Source organism: Lactuca sativa, chromosome 4, assembly GCF_002870075.4.
Source record: "Lactuca sativa cultivar Salinas chromosome 4, Lsat_Salinas_v11, whole genome shotgun sequence".
NCBI lineage: Eukaryota > Viridiplantae > Streptophyta > Magnoliopsida > Asterales > Asteraceae > Lactuca > Lactuca sativa.
Window position 1 is genome coordinate 4,017,085 of NC_056626.2, and position 16,114 is coordinate 4,033,198.

Genomic DNA, 16,114 nt, shown 5'->3' on the forward strand with positions numbered 1-16,114 from the left:
TCCCATCACCCATGTTAGTATTTGTATCCATATGAGATATGTGCACATGGATACTTGAAGTTCGAACTTCCTCCATATTGAACTTGGCAATCGAAACTTCGGGTGGTATGACTGAAGTCTGATCAGGGATGGATAAAATAGAATGTTCACCCAGATTAGTGGTTGTGTCAACATTAGATGTTTCCACATTGCAACCAGGACTTCTTGTCACCTTGACATGCGACTTAACAGGAGAGCCCCTCTGAGATGAGTCAAAGCCCATATCATCATAAAGAAGTGGAGACTAAGACTTCTCACTGTAACGTCCCAAAATTCAAGACTAAAAATCTCTTTTAAATAAATATTAATTAACGTAAAATCATCATTTCAAAACATAAACAAAGTATTAGTCATCAAAACACATGTTCATTATCAGAGTAAAACATTCCCAGACTGACTAATCTGTGGTGTGTGCCATGCGATCATCCCGAGCTCCATCATCCGCTATCGGAAGTACCTGAAACCAAAACTGAAAACCGTAAGCATGAAGCTTAGTAAGTTCCCCAGATACCACATACCATACAAACCATTCATAGCCAAGAACTATACATAACCGACTTATCCATAATCAAGTAAGGTGCTATGTGCCAACCATAGTCTTGCCATTATGCCACGGGCCGCACGTGGTCTTCCTGGTCAAGCCTGGGCCGCTCCCTGGGTCTTACAGACAGGTGCCAAGGGCCACCCCCTGGTCTTACAGACATGTGCCAAGGGCCACCCCCTGGTCTTTTATGCAAGTATCACAAAGACAATCGTACATACTACTCTACTTAGCTAAACAACATACAGTGTGCCAGAAGCCACCTCCTGGTCTTTCATATATAATAGCATACAATGCGCCAGGAGCCACCTCCTGGTCTTTCATACATATTGCCTAGGGCTAACCCTCGGGTCTTCCTGTCATCCATAATAACATACTGTGTGCCAGGAGCCACCCCCTGGTCTTTCATGCATATTCTAAATGGGCCGGCATTGGTGCCTTAGACCCATACAAACAGTGAGGAGACTCACCTCGCACTGCTGAACTCTGCTGATAATCCTCTGGCTGCTGACCGATAACTCTCTGAACCCCTGGTCCACTCGCTCCCCGAGCTACCAATGTCAAGGCAACACTGAGTCTAACTGACCCCCGAAAGACAACCAAGTCAACTCTGGTCAAAGACAAAGTCCTGGTCAAAGTCAACCTTCCAGGTCAACCCTACTCGCCGAGTCACCCTATTGACTCGCCGAGTTCATATGTTCAGAGTCCTTCTCTTAGCGACTCGACTCGCCGAGTCAGTCCATGACTCGCCGAGTCTACCGATTACCGAGTCCTGTCCCGTCCAACTCACTGAGTCTCCATTCGACTCACTGATTCGAGTCTCAACTCGAAGGGTTTGGGGTTTCGTGAACTGACTCGCCGAGTCCAAGAACAGACTCGCCGAGTCCAGGACAACCTTCAACACACTCGCCGAGTTCCTACCCAACATCATCTGACTCGACGAGCTGTTCATCCCACTCGTCGAGTTCCTCCTCGTCTTCATGCTACTCGCCGAGTCCACTCAAAGGACTCACCGAGTCCATTCCGATCTACATATATGCAGAGGACTTTTGAGTCATGCATGGACTCCAAACTGCAGATCCACCCTTCCCATGCCTATTCCTCACGTAAAGTTGCAAACTTTACGTGTAGAGATGGAGATCTAGGAAAAATACACCATAAACTAGGGTTTAAGGCCAAGGGGCTTCAAAATTGACTCAAGGGCTGATACTTTATACTTCTCTAGTCCGTAACACACGTGGATCTGAAGTAGCAACTCCAGATCCGACTTCTAACTCAAATGGGTGACAAACCATGGCTTAAAAGCCCCAAATCTCACAACCATGGAAGATCTAAAGGAGAGAAACGACTTATTACCTTCAATATCTCAGAAAGGCTCCACAAACTCCAGATCTGAAGCCAATCCTCGAAACTTCACTGATTCCCCTCTTTCTTCTTCCTTCAAATCACCCAAAAATGGCTTGGAATCTTGAATGCACAACAATGGAGGCTTAGGGTTCGCTTTCTGAATGAGGGAGGCTCTAAGGAACCCTAATGGAGAGAATAAGGAGCTTAAATAGCGCCCAAAAACCCAGATTTAGGGTTTTCCTCGCACAGACCAGACTCGCCGAGTCCACTTGGCCGACTCGCCGAGTTGGTCACTTACACCTCGACCCGGATCCCGCTCGGACTCGCCGAGTCGCCCCTAAAAATTAGAGTTTTCTTTCCTTTCTTGGCCTCCAAAACTTTGGGTGTTATAGTCACTATCTCCGAACTCTGTCTCGACAACAACCTCATCCAAAGTATCATCCACTTGCTTTCGCTTCCTTTTTTCTTCACCGTATCCTGAGCTCTTCGTTTCTTTGATGCTGGAGCTGGGATTTACAAATAACAACCCCCTTTCAAATCAATTGAGGTTTGCAAATCCTCTTTTGGCTAGAAACAGAAACACCTTTGGGTGAAGAAATAGACTTCTCAGGTGCCACTTCGACAATAGGCCGATCAGGTGAATGAAGAAGCCTATGTTCCATTTTCTTCAATCTCTTGAGAACACCAGAAGTAGAAGGAACTACTTCCTTTGCAGGTTCTTTATGTTCGGGAACTGGAACAGGCTTAGTAACCTTCTTCGTAGTAGGAACAGAAACATGTTTCGATGGACTAGCCATGGTAACCTTCTTGGAACCCTTGCCATGTTTAGATTTCCCTGCGATTCCTTTCGTTAATAAAACTCTTGTTTCGATAGAAGGGTTGATAGTTTGAAGATAAGCCACAAGAACGTGGTTCATTGGATCCACCATACGAAGCATGGCATCCGGAATACGAGCAACAATTGGAAACACCTTTGAATCGTCTTCGACTGTCTTGGTATGTTGATACAAAACAAATTCTACTTTGGGAACATCATCTAGAACCATAATACCCTCTTTTTCATACACATATTGCAAGATTAAATTCCAATACCTTGCACAAGGTACACCATTGGCAACACTATTGTGGGCAATGTTGTTACCAAACTCCTGCCATAATTGATTTGCATAATCCACTTGAAGATCATAATAGAAACCAGCAACAATCGCATATACATCAAGCTTTGCTTTATCCAACCCAACACTTCAACCTGTCAAGCATTAAAGAAAAATGCCAAATAGAAAGTTTCAGTTACATGGTAAGTACGATTTCTTGAAATCACTGATCATGGTGAGTGGAGGTTGATGACCCAACTCATTGAACATATGAACAATTTGTTCATTCATGACCTCATAGAAAGGTTCAAAATTAGGAATGTTCAAGATTTGGGCAAAGTGCTTCTTTAACAGTTTGTATTTCTTCTCATTGGTGAGTTGAAAAGTAACAACCTTTGTCGTCTTGTTGAACACAACAATTAATTCGGCTAGTGATAACCAAGTCATTGGAACAGAGAAGGAAGATGACATCACTATATACAACACCGAGTGATTCAGAGCAACGATTAACATCTGCAACTCTTATGGGTACTTAGAGACATTCGACTAAACTCTGTAGTTGGTATTTTGGATCTTCAATAGAGGTTGAGATGTGACATCATCGGTAGTTTGAGAAGGATCAACATTCACATTTGTGGCTGCCATTGTTAGGGTTTGAAGTTTTGAGAGAACAATGAAGTATAAGGAAAGAGAATTGGGGAAAATCTTTAGCCTGCTCGCGTAAAGTTTGAATGAGATGACCCCAAGATCCTTTTATATGTAAACCCCAAGTTTGAATTTGAAGCGATAATTCATTAAAATTATGCCATGTGTTTTCTTGAAAATCGGGCTAGTAGCCGTAAAAGTCTCCACGTCTGAAAAGTGATGATCACTTTTTCCCTGAAAACCATTAAACAACCAACTTTTCACATCAAACAGTCATTTCTTCTTCCCTAAAAGGATAAGTGCCATCACTTGACCCTTCGTTTCAAGGTGGGGCTCTTTCTCTTTTGGTTTTAGAAACGAAGTCATATGTCAGACTTTTCAAAATCATCAGCATGAGTTGGTATTACTCAGAACCACAAGGATTTCAGTGTGTGCAAAAGTGTTTCAAAGAATGAGATGAGAACTAAAATAAAAAAATATGGTTCTGTGATTTCAAACAACACTTGACACAAAGGCAGTAAGATCTCAGGAAAAGATCACTTTGTTCTACATCAAGAGAGATGTCGAACAGCTTGTGTAGTTTCCCGTGAATTATAATTAAATACTCATAGAGGAGTATCGAAGGGCTTTTTTTTGAATAAATCTTCGTTTGTTGGCTCAATTTTTTTCATGATAACAACTAAACATAAGTGTAAATTCAATGATCAAAATTACTTGTATAACCAGTGTAGTCATTGACAAGTGATTTTGGAAAATGTATCAAGTAACAAAAGTTCAATAAGATATTCAGACGAAAATCATATTCCAAAAAAATAATTGATGATTACGTGGACCTTGTTGTGTAAAAATGTCTTGGGTTTAGATCATTTTGTCAAGATCACTCATAACGAAGGAATATGATTTTGAATATCAAAGTATGGTACTGAAACAAGCGTTTCGTTAAAATGTTGAACATAAAGTTCACCGTCAATTCCTTAATCAGTTCGAAATTTTGGGTTTCACCATCATCACGGTCTCATGAATCAGGATCATTAACACAGACTTGTTATATACCTAAATCCTGGTTGGTTTGAACCATTGATCTCTTGCGTATATGTCATTGTGTGTAATCGTGAAAGAACATTATGGTGAAAAAGAGTGGGTTAGAAGCGAAGTGTACCTCTTCTATATGTAGACCAAGAAGGAACTTTTAACTCGATATGAGAAGAGTAAGGTAGCTCAGTGACTAATGTGAATATAGTCTGATTGGAAGGGAATCCTCATAATGAGAAATCCATTAAGGCTTCGAAACACATTGAGTCATGAAGGCTTGGGACAACATGTTGCAGTATGATTCTAGGGACACCTAACTAGTACAAAGTATCGAATTAATACCTTAACCTAAAGCTGTAAAGCAAGTTCCACCAGAAGAGCTCGACAGCAGGTTACACAAAAATAAGAAAATATTTTTGATATTTTTGGTTTTGAAAATGAAATAACAAAAATAAGAAAATCTTTTTTTTATTTTTGTTTTTGAAAATGAAACAACAAAAAAATAAGAAAATCTTTTTGGTACTTTTGGTTTTTGGAAACAAAAAGACAACGAAAAATAAGAAAATTATACCAGACAAATGAAACAATAAGTATCGACATTGAGAGTATGAGTCATCGATATAACATTTGTGCTTGAGAAACGAAGTGTAGTCGGAATCTTTTAGAGGAAATTCGAAAACAAAGCGTGTCGAACGTTGAACCATGAACAATAAATTCTGATTCATTCAACGAAATGTCGACTGCTTTTTTCGTTGCTTTAAGATGACGAATTGGGAACTGCACTCGCATCAAGCATGCCTAGCTCTGAAAAAAATCCTTAGAAAATATTTTTCATCTAAAGGTTTAGTAAAAGTATCAGCAAGTTGATCCGCTGATTTTACAAAGTGAACCTCGATTTTTCCATCCTCGACATGATTCTGATAAAAATGATATCAAAGTTCGATATGTTTGGTCTTTGAATGTTGCACTAGATTATGGCAGATGCAAATGACACTTTGTGGATCGCAATACACTGGAATCTTCTTCATGTTGATTGCATAATCATGAAGTTGGCTTTGTATCCAAATAACTTGAGAAGTGCAAGCTGCAACAACAACATATTCGAATTCTGTTGTAGAAATTGAAACACAAGTTTGTGTTGGATTAGGTGTCTAAGCCGATAACTATTTTGGTATGTACTTGACCCAATTATGAGCATATTCCTTTTGGGTTGCCTTCAACTTAGCAACTGTTAGGATGAATTATGTAGAAAGAGGATTAATTGTGATTTATTAATATATTATGCGGATAATATATTAAAAGAGAAATCAAATGATTTAATTAATATTGATCAAGAATTAATTTAGAATTAGTTTTGTTTTCAAAAGAGATTAATTAAGTCAAGGGGACTGATACTGTAATTATAAGATAGTTACAAAGTTGGGCTTACGACCCATAAGGAAGCAATGGAGGAAATCTATATGGGAGTCCATATAGAAATCGTCCAAGGGGCCTTCTGGAAGGATCCTATAGGTTGCTTAAGGACTAAGCAACTAGATTAGGGTTTTGATTGAAACCTTAATTGCTCAACTATATAAGGAACCCTTGGGCATGCCAAAATCGGCCATTCAAAACCCTAGAAGGATTCCATAGCCGATTTTGAGCCTTTCCTCTCTCTCTCTCTCTCTCTCTTGTTTCTTCCTTGTTGTTAGTGGTGTTTGTGACTCCATTAGAGGTGAAACATTTGACACACTAAGCTTTCAAAGGTCAAGGAGTTCTTGTTATTACTACATAACAACTTGAGGTAATCATTCTAACTTGTTTATTATGTCTATTTCGAAATAAGCATGCTAGATTAGGGTTTATTGCTTTGGTATTCAATGTTGTATGTTCAAATTAGAAAAAACTAGATAAAAGCAATTAGGGTTGCATGTACACCATAAGAATGATGTTATGCTCATAACCCATCAGTGGTATCTGATCCTAGGTCGTTTTTTCTAGTTGAATAGATGCAAAAGTGAACTGCCAAAGGATCAAAAAGTCGAATTTTTGTTGTCTGCAAAGCCGATTCCGCGGGTCCATCACTGGAGTCGGCGAGTCCACGGTGCTGTTGGCCGGGATTTTTGATTTTTTGAGCAGTTTTTGATGAGGATAATTACCAAAACTCGTTTTTTCTTGCCTAAAATCGATTTTTCATGATTGGTATGTTTATCCTTATCAAAATTGGTGAATTTGGTTAAATATGGATAATATAGGATTATTATGATTCAAATATTTGACATAGTAAGTTTTAAAAGTTTCAATTTACACCCTTTAGGTTTTATAGTTTAAATTTGAACTTTAAAGTTTTAGTTTTTGAAATTTAAACAGTTAAACCCTAATATTTTAAAAGGTTTCAAATTTTGTCCTCAAGTTTTGGAATTTAAAATTTAATTAAAAGGTATTAATTTTGAAATATTAATTTCTAAAACCCTATTATTTTGAATAGTTCAAATTACACCCTTGTGGATTTTATTAAATTAATTAAGAGTTTAATTAAAAGAGAAAATTAATAAATCCATAATAATATGGTTTAAAGGTTAATCAAATTAAAAGTATAATTTATTAATAGATTAAACTATATAATACACTCTTATACTATACATACTTAGAAGTTTAATATTATATATGTATCAGTAAATGTCACTCTTACCGTTAGTAGGCCTCATTCATGAAGCTGGTCTGTAAGGGGTGTTTAAGGAAGCGACATGTAAAATGACCATCATTGGGTATCCACTCTTACCCACCGTACCCTTGACTAGTGGAGGGTCGTTAGCCATACGGGTAGGATAGGACTCAATCTTCCATTATAAATATAATGAAGTACGAAGTATCTAAACACTTTTATGAATTCCCAAATCTTAGTTACTTTAGGAAAAATGTGGAGTTGATGCTAATCCATGAAATTTCACATTGCACCTTGTTGGTCGTTAGTGGAGCGTGTGTGGTTAACTGGCACACTAATATGGGACCAATGAAGGATGGCAATGGGTAGCTCGTAGATTATCATAGATCAATGGAGCGTGTGTGGTTAACTGACACATTGATTAGGTGATAGACATCTTCGAGAGTACCAAGCTAATTTGCATGGTTATCCACACCTTGTTCATGATCCTCAGTATCCCAGTCACAAACTTGAAGGGCATAATCGAGATTAAACATGTCATTGAAAAGTTCAATGAATCTCAAAAGATCTAGGAGTTTCAATTCATCTAAAACCTAATTTTCAGTTTTCGTTTTTCGTGGTGGAAATTGGTAAATTGTCATATACCTACCTTCAAATATTTAGCAACCATATTACGACATCCCTCTTCCGAGTTGTAGAATATTGTGTTGGGTCCTAGCCTTAATATTTCATTTGGGTGTTATATTAAGGATTGAATCAACTAACTTGAAATTCACCTGTTTTGTAGATGTCAAAATCTAACAACTATGGTCTTCCCGAATCCTTTGGAAAAAACGTTCCACATGAAGATGATATTCCACGATTGGATCATGGAAACGGAAATCATGCTTCACTTCTTCCACCTCCTCCAATAATTCTCCCTGACCTACGTGTTCGTAGACTTGAAAATTTCAAGGTCACTCAAGCCCTATTGGTAAGCAAACACGAAGATGGAAAGTCTGTATGTGCTCACATCTTGGAGATGAAGTTACATATTGACAGGTTGGGAATGTTGGGTGTCGATGTCTCAAGGAAGATGGCTGTTGACATGGTTCTTCAATCAATTCCTGACTCATATAGTGAGTTCATTAGAGAGTACTATATGATGGACCACGACATGAACCTCATTGATCTTACCTATTTGCATATTGTTGCTGAATCAACAATGATTTGGCGCAATGTTAAACCAAAGTTGATCGGTATGCCAACCTCCCAAACTTCCATGGATATCAACGATGGCAACATTGGAAGTCCAGAAAATTCTTTTCTTCTCAATGGAAAGGGATCGACCAAGGTCAAACCGTTTGACCAGATGGTAAAGAGAAAGGGTGAATCTGAGATTGTTCCATATGCTATTCTGAAAGAGTCCGTTTGTTTCTACTGCCAAGAGAAGGAGCATTGGATGCGAAGTTGCCTTATCTACCTGAAGGATCGCAAAGATGAGAGAGTTAAGATGTATGACTCTGCTTGAGGTAAAATTCACTATCTAACACTATTAAGTTCCTATTTGTGGATTCTTAATACATGATGTGATAAGATTGCATTTTGATGTTCTGTAGGATCGAAGAAAAGAAAGGAAACTTAAAGGAAGAGTGAGCTGAGTCTGATCACGAAGAAATGGATTTCGATTGCATTGTTCGAAGATCGGATTTTTGAGCTACTATTTAAGAGTTAGAATGGATTGCTTAGAAATGTTTAGTAACATAGTTTTCATTTGTAATTTCATTGTAAGGACAAGTTTTTCCGCACTTTTATAAATAAAATAAATTTTGTTTTGTCTTATTTATATATCCTTGCAATGGCATTTGTGAAAATTGATGTTTGTATGTTTCTATTGATAGCAATATTGAAAAGGATGTGATTCTTAGTTGTGTTATTTGTGGTAGTGTCGTAAATTTACAAATAAGGAAGATTCTCATCACCCAAGTTTCAATTGGATAAAAACTTGGTATTATGCGACCTGTATTATATGATGAATGAGATCCTTCATATTTGGAAAATTTATACTAATTCCATGTTCACATAAGTATGTGAGTCAAGTGAAGGAATAGGAGATCTAGTACGTATTGTTGTGCGTCAGGTCAAGTCCACCATAAAGAACGATAAGAATATTCTCCATGATTTGCTAAAAGTTTAGTGAATATGGTTATGCTTACAAGATTAAGTGTAATTCTGCATCATTGGAAAATTTTCAATGTATAGCTGAACGAATAAGAAGAATCAATTAGGCAGAAAGATAAAAGTTTCTCCAATCTGAAAAGAAGGGAGAGTACTTAAGTATCATATTTTATGATTATCTTAGTGATAATGAAACCGTGTTACAATTGATCCTCTAAGGATACCTTAGTGCACTAGTATGGCTATGAAGAGGAATTGGAAATCGTTGAAATGGTTAAATCAAAAGGTAAGTCATACTTCGTTCCAAAATCAAGTCTTAGAGTCATACTCCAAGATTGTGACATGAGTGACATATCTTAAGAAGTTTTATAAGACTCATCAAATGTGGAGTAGAAAAGTTTCTTACTCCTTCACGTTTGAAATTGGTAAGATGTGATGTCTTGGATAAGACAAATACCAATCATGACCAATTGTGTGAGGTGTTTGTCTCGATAGGAACCCACACTATCTCTTGAATATTGATTTGTCTAGGAAATGTTTCTTGACGAGAGAATCTTATATGTCAAGAGGTTAGTGGGAGTCTAAATGATCTTGAGTCTCTCCTCCCTCTCTCCCTCTTGTTTCTTCCTTGTTGCTAGTGGTGTTTGTGACTCCATTAGAGGTGCAACATTTGAAGCACTAAGCTTTCAAAGGTCAAGGAGTTGTTGTTGTTACTACATAGCAACTTGAGGTGTTTTATTTATACTTAAAAGTTAGAGACCATATTGGATTCGATTATTCTTGTGTTTCACTTTGCATGTTTTGGCTTCCAGAATAACTAGGTTATTCAAACATCCACAGTCAATCATACTTTGGAAGTTGGTAATGAGGTAAGACTATCATGAATCTGATTGTAGATTGTCTAAAGCATTTTAGACATAGCAAAAGTCCGTTGAAGTGTTCATGAGTGCTCCTGAAATAAGATTTGAGTATTGGATTAAACCCACGCTCACTTGAATCACTTCATGGATTTTATCACGAGTGATAACTGAGACAATAAAATCTTATATTCTTGAAACAGAGAGATATGAGTTGTTGTTTGCGAGTCAGTTGCACATTGATAATATGTAAATGCATCAGTAACTTGATGTTAAAAATGTAGTGTTGTGTGTGATTTGATGAGTAAATAGTACAAGCATATGATTCGAAATTTATCCATTCCTTTTACCGTAAGAGGGATAAAAGCAATATTCGTGGGCCCCTCAATGATTTAGTGATGACACCCAAAAACGCTTGGCCAAGTCAGGACTGATTTGATTTGTTCAATTAGTCAGTCGTCTTAAATGGGAAATTGGGAAACAACACATGAACAAAGAGAATGATTATAATCCATGTCTCAGTTCATACGATATCTAGAATGGAGGAATATATGATCCACAGTCAATCATACTTTGGAAGTTGGTAATGAGGTAAGACTATCATGAATCCGATTGTAGATTGTCTAAAGCATTTTAGACATAGCAAAAGTCTACTGTAGTGTTCATGAGTGCTCCTGAAATAAGATTTGAATATATGGATTAAACCCACGCTCACTTGAATCACTTCATGAATTTTATCAAGAGTGATAATTGAGACGATAATATCTTATATTCTTGAAACAGAGAGATATGAGTTGTTGTTTTCGAGTCAGTTGCACATTAATAATACGTAAATACATCAGTAACTTGATGTTATAAAACGTATTGTTGTGTGTGACTTGATGAGTAAATAGTACAAGCATATGATTCGAAGTTTATCCGTTCCTTTTACCGTAAGAGGGATAAAAGCGATATATGTGGGACCCTCAATGATTTAGTGATGACACCCCAAAGTAGGGGTGTTGAACGGGTAATTTTTTCGGGTTTCGGGTAATTCGGGTTTGGGTAATTCGGGTATCGGTTCGGGTTTGGGTAATTCGGGTATTACCCGAAATATATGATTTTTTTTAATTTCACCTAAAAATAAATTTAATGAAATAAATACGTCGTGCTTTATTAGTCTTGTTTATATAAACAAACGAGACATAAACGAAGTTACTCAAACTTTGAACATTGAGATTTTCTACTCAATAATACATGAGATATCAAGTAATTTTTTAACAACTTAATCTAATCTAATAAGATGTTAAAAAAACAAATACCTAAAGATCTTAATTTAAAAGTTTAAAATGTTTAAGATAAATGAAGTCATAAGTTTTGTCATGTTCTAAAGTTTCGTCAAGATAATGAGTTTGTTAGTTGTAATAAAAACTATAATGTAGAAAACAGTTAAGTTTCAAAGAACGTGATGATATATATAAATTACTTTTAATATTGTTAGTGTCGTATTGTTATAATAAATATATTTATGTTTTACAATAATGATAGTTAGTTTAAGCGTGATCAAATACCTGCTATATAGTACAAGCTCTACAAAAAAAAAGAATTTTTAAAATAATTTGGGTAATTCGGGTATACTCGAAACCCAAAAAATGTACCATTTACCCGACCCAAAAAAATCGGGTAACCCGATTACCCGGAAAAATTTACCCAATTCCCGATTTACCCGATACCCGAAAAAATCGGGCGGGTAATTCGGATATCGGGTATTTTCGACAGGGCTACCCCAAAGCGCTTGGCCAAGCCAGGACTGATTTGATTTGTTCAATTAGTCAGTCGTCTTAAATCGGAAATCGGGAAACAACACATGAACAAAGAGAATGATTATAATCCATCTCTTAGTTCATACGATATCTAGAATGGAGGAATATATGATCCCTTAGCTAAAGGACACGTCGCTGGTAAGATCAGAGTTCAACAATGGCTTTTGAAAGCTACGATTTCTAATCAGTTCTGAAGTCGTATCTGCAAAATAGTTATTAGACTTATCCAAGTGGGAGAGACTATTGGATTAGGTGTCTAAGCCCATAACTATTTTGGTATGTACTTGACCCGATTATGAGCATGGTCCTTTTGAGTTGCCTTCAACTTAGCAACTGATAGGATGAATTATGGAGAAAGAGGATTAATTGTGATTTATTAATATATTATGTGAACAATATATTAAAAGAGAAATCAAATGATTTAATTAATATTGATCAAGAATTAATTTAGAATTAGTTTTGTGGTCAAAAGAGATTAATTAAATCAAGGGAACTGATACTGTAATTATAAGATAGTTACAAAGTTGGGCTTAGGATCCATAAGGAAACAATGGACGAATTCTATATGGGAGTCCATATAGAAATCATCCAAGGGGACTTCTAGAAGGATCCTTTAGGATGCTTAAGGACTAAGCAACTGGATTAGGGTTTTGACTGAAACCCTAATTGCTCAGCTATATAAGGAACCCTTGGGCATGCCAAAATAGGCCACTAGAAACCCTAGAAGGATTCCATAGCCGATTTTGAGCCTCTCCTCTCTCTCTCCCTCTTGTTTCTTCCTTGTTGCTAGTGGTGTTTGTGACTCCATTAGAGGTGCAACATTTGAGGCACTAAGCTTTCAAAGGTCAAGGAGTTCTTGTTGTTACTACATAACAACTTGAGGTGTTTGATTTATACTTAAATTTTAGAGACCATATTGGATTCGATTATTCTTGTGTTTCACTTCGTATGTTTTGGCTTCCAGAATAACTAGGTTATTCAAACATCCACAGTCAATCATACTTTGGAAGTAGGTAATGAGGTAAGACTATCATGAATCCGATTGTAGATTGTCTAAAGCATTTAAGACATAGGAAAAGCCTGCTGCTGTGTTCATGAGTGCTCCTGAAATAAGATTTGAGTATTGGATTAAACCCAGAAATCAAATGGTTTAATTAATATTGATCAAGAATTAATTTAGAATTAGTTTTGTGGTCAAAAGAGATTAATTAAATCAAAGGGACTGATACTGTTTTTATAAGATAGTTACAAAGTTGGGCTTAGGATCCATAAGGAAGCAATGGACGAATTCTATATGGGAGTCCATATAGAAATCGTCCAAGGGGCCTTCTGGAAGGATCCTTTAGGCTGCTTAAGTACTAAGCAACTGGATTAGGGTTTTGACTGAAACCCTAATTGCTCAGCTATATAAGGAACCCTTGGGCATGCCAAAATAGGCCACTAGAAACCCTAGAAGGATTCCATAGCCAATTTTGAGCCTCTCCTCTCTCTCTCTCTCCCTCTTGTTTCTTCCTTGTTGCTAGTGGTGTTTGTGACTCCATTAGAGGTGCAACATTTGAGGCACTAAGCTTTCAAAGTTCAAGGAGTTCTTGTTGTTACTACATAACAACTTGAGGTAATCATTCTAACTTTTTTATTATGTCTATTTCGAAATAAGCATGCTAGATTAGAGTATATTGCTTTGGTATTCAATGTTGTATGTTCAAATTAGAAAAACCTAGATCAAAGCAATTAGGGTTGCATGTACACCATACAAATGATGTTATGCTCATAACCCATCAGTTTGCTTCTTTGATTGCCAACTAACAAGCTTCTCGTCCAAAAATTGGCATCCACTAGAAGTGTTTTTCCTATCGAGTTGACAACCACCGAGATCGGCATCTGAAAATGCTTGAACGAAGAAACCAGTCTTCAAAGGATACCATAAAACCAAAGAAACTATCCCTTTAAGATATCGAAAAATGTTCTTTAAGATTCAATTGATATTTGGCACAATTACAAACAGCAAACATTATATCATGTCGAATTACAGTTAAGTAAAATAATGAACCGATCATGCTCCTGTATAGTGTAATGTCAACAGCGGGCTTGCCCAATGAAGGGCCCAAGCGTGTGCCAACAGCCATCAGTACTTGCAATTTTGAACTATTTGTCATCCCAAAGTTTTCAAGCAGATTGTGAGAATACTTCTCTTGATTTATAAAAATACCATCTCTGCTTTGACGAATATTTAATCCTAGAAAATTATTAATCTTCCCCATCATACTCATTTCAAACTGACCTTTCATTATATTTTTAAATTCCTTAGACAATGCAGGGTCAGTCGAACCAAAGATCATATCATCTACATAAATTTGTACAAGCATCAAATGATCCCCGACCTTCTTTCAAAAGAGAGTAGGATCAACTGAACCTTGTTTAAATTTCGAAATTTTCAAAAAATGAGTAAGAGTTTCAAACTAAGCGTGTGTTGCCTGTTTTAAGCCATACATTGCTTTATCAAGAATATACCAATGATTAGGAAATGTCTCATTGATAAAACTTGCTGGTTGTTCGACATATACAGTTTCTTCCAAGACTCCATTTAGAAATGCACACTTGACATCCATCTGGTAAACATCGAAGTCCATGTGTGCTGCATAAGCCAAAAATATTCGAACATCCTCGAGTATTGCGACAGGGGTAAAGGTTTCCACATAATTGATACCCTCTTGTTGGGAATATCCTTTTACAACCAACCTAGCTTTGTTTCGAACCACATTACCCTGCTTATCAGTTTTATTTTTAAAAATCCATTTTAAGCCAATCACCGATACATCATCAGGTCGTGGAACGCGTCACCACACCTTGTTTCGCTCAAATTCAACAAGTTTAGATTGCATCGAAGCAATCCAATCATGATGTTCCATAACAGCCTTTACTGATTGTGGTTCGATTTTGGAAATGAAAACATTTAACATGCAAAATTCTTGATGAACATTAAGTACCTCATTTTTTACACAAAGTTGAGCCCTCATTAGAACTCCACCATGAGGATCACCAAGAATTTGTTCTTAAGTAGGATTTCATGTCCATTTATCCAGAGGTGTATGTAGGATCGAAGTCCAAAGGTGCATCTTCAAACAATTCATCTGTTTCTGAACCTTCTTCTGCATTCGACACAATATCAGTCATATCATGAAAAATATCCATTTTGTAGTAGAACTAGTTGGAATTAATCCATGTTGCTTCCCCTCAACAATAGGATCGAAATTATTATGCTCCCTCTCGACATTAGCATTCGTATGATCATGTTCCCCCCCCCCCCCTCGAATGTATACTCCCCCTCAACATTAGGTATCGAATTAAAGTGCTCCCCCTCCACTTTATCACCTTGCAACACTAGGTGAGTTTCGGCATGTATTGGAGAATTCGTTGTGGATTGTGAAACTTCATCATCCTCAGTTATACTCGAATCAACAGAATCTTTTGATGCTTTATGAATCTCATTATCTATTGCATGTACTTCTGCATCGATTGCCTTGTCAGGAACACTAAAGATTAATTCATAATCAAAATCGAAAGAATTTGAAATAGATGACTCATCAGAAGATTCGTTAACAAAGGGCTTTTGTTCGAAAGTGTTTTCGACACGTTTCAAAAAAATAATCATCAAAAGTTAAATTGAATGTTTCTTCAATATTCCTTGTTCACTTGTTCAACACCCTATATGCAACTGAATTGTGTGAATATCCCATGAGTATCCCCCCATCAGCTTTTGATTGAAATTTCGAAAGGCTATCCTTAAGATTTATAATAAAGCACATACAACCAAAAACAAGGAAAAATTTTACATTTGGTTTTCGATTGTTAATGATTTCATACGGGTCGATGTTAAAACAACGGTGAATAAAAGATATGTTTTGAATAAAACAAGTTGTCGAAATCGCCTCTGCCCATAGATATTGAGGTAGATT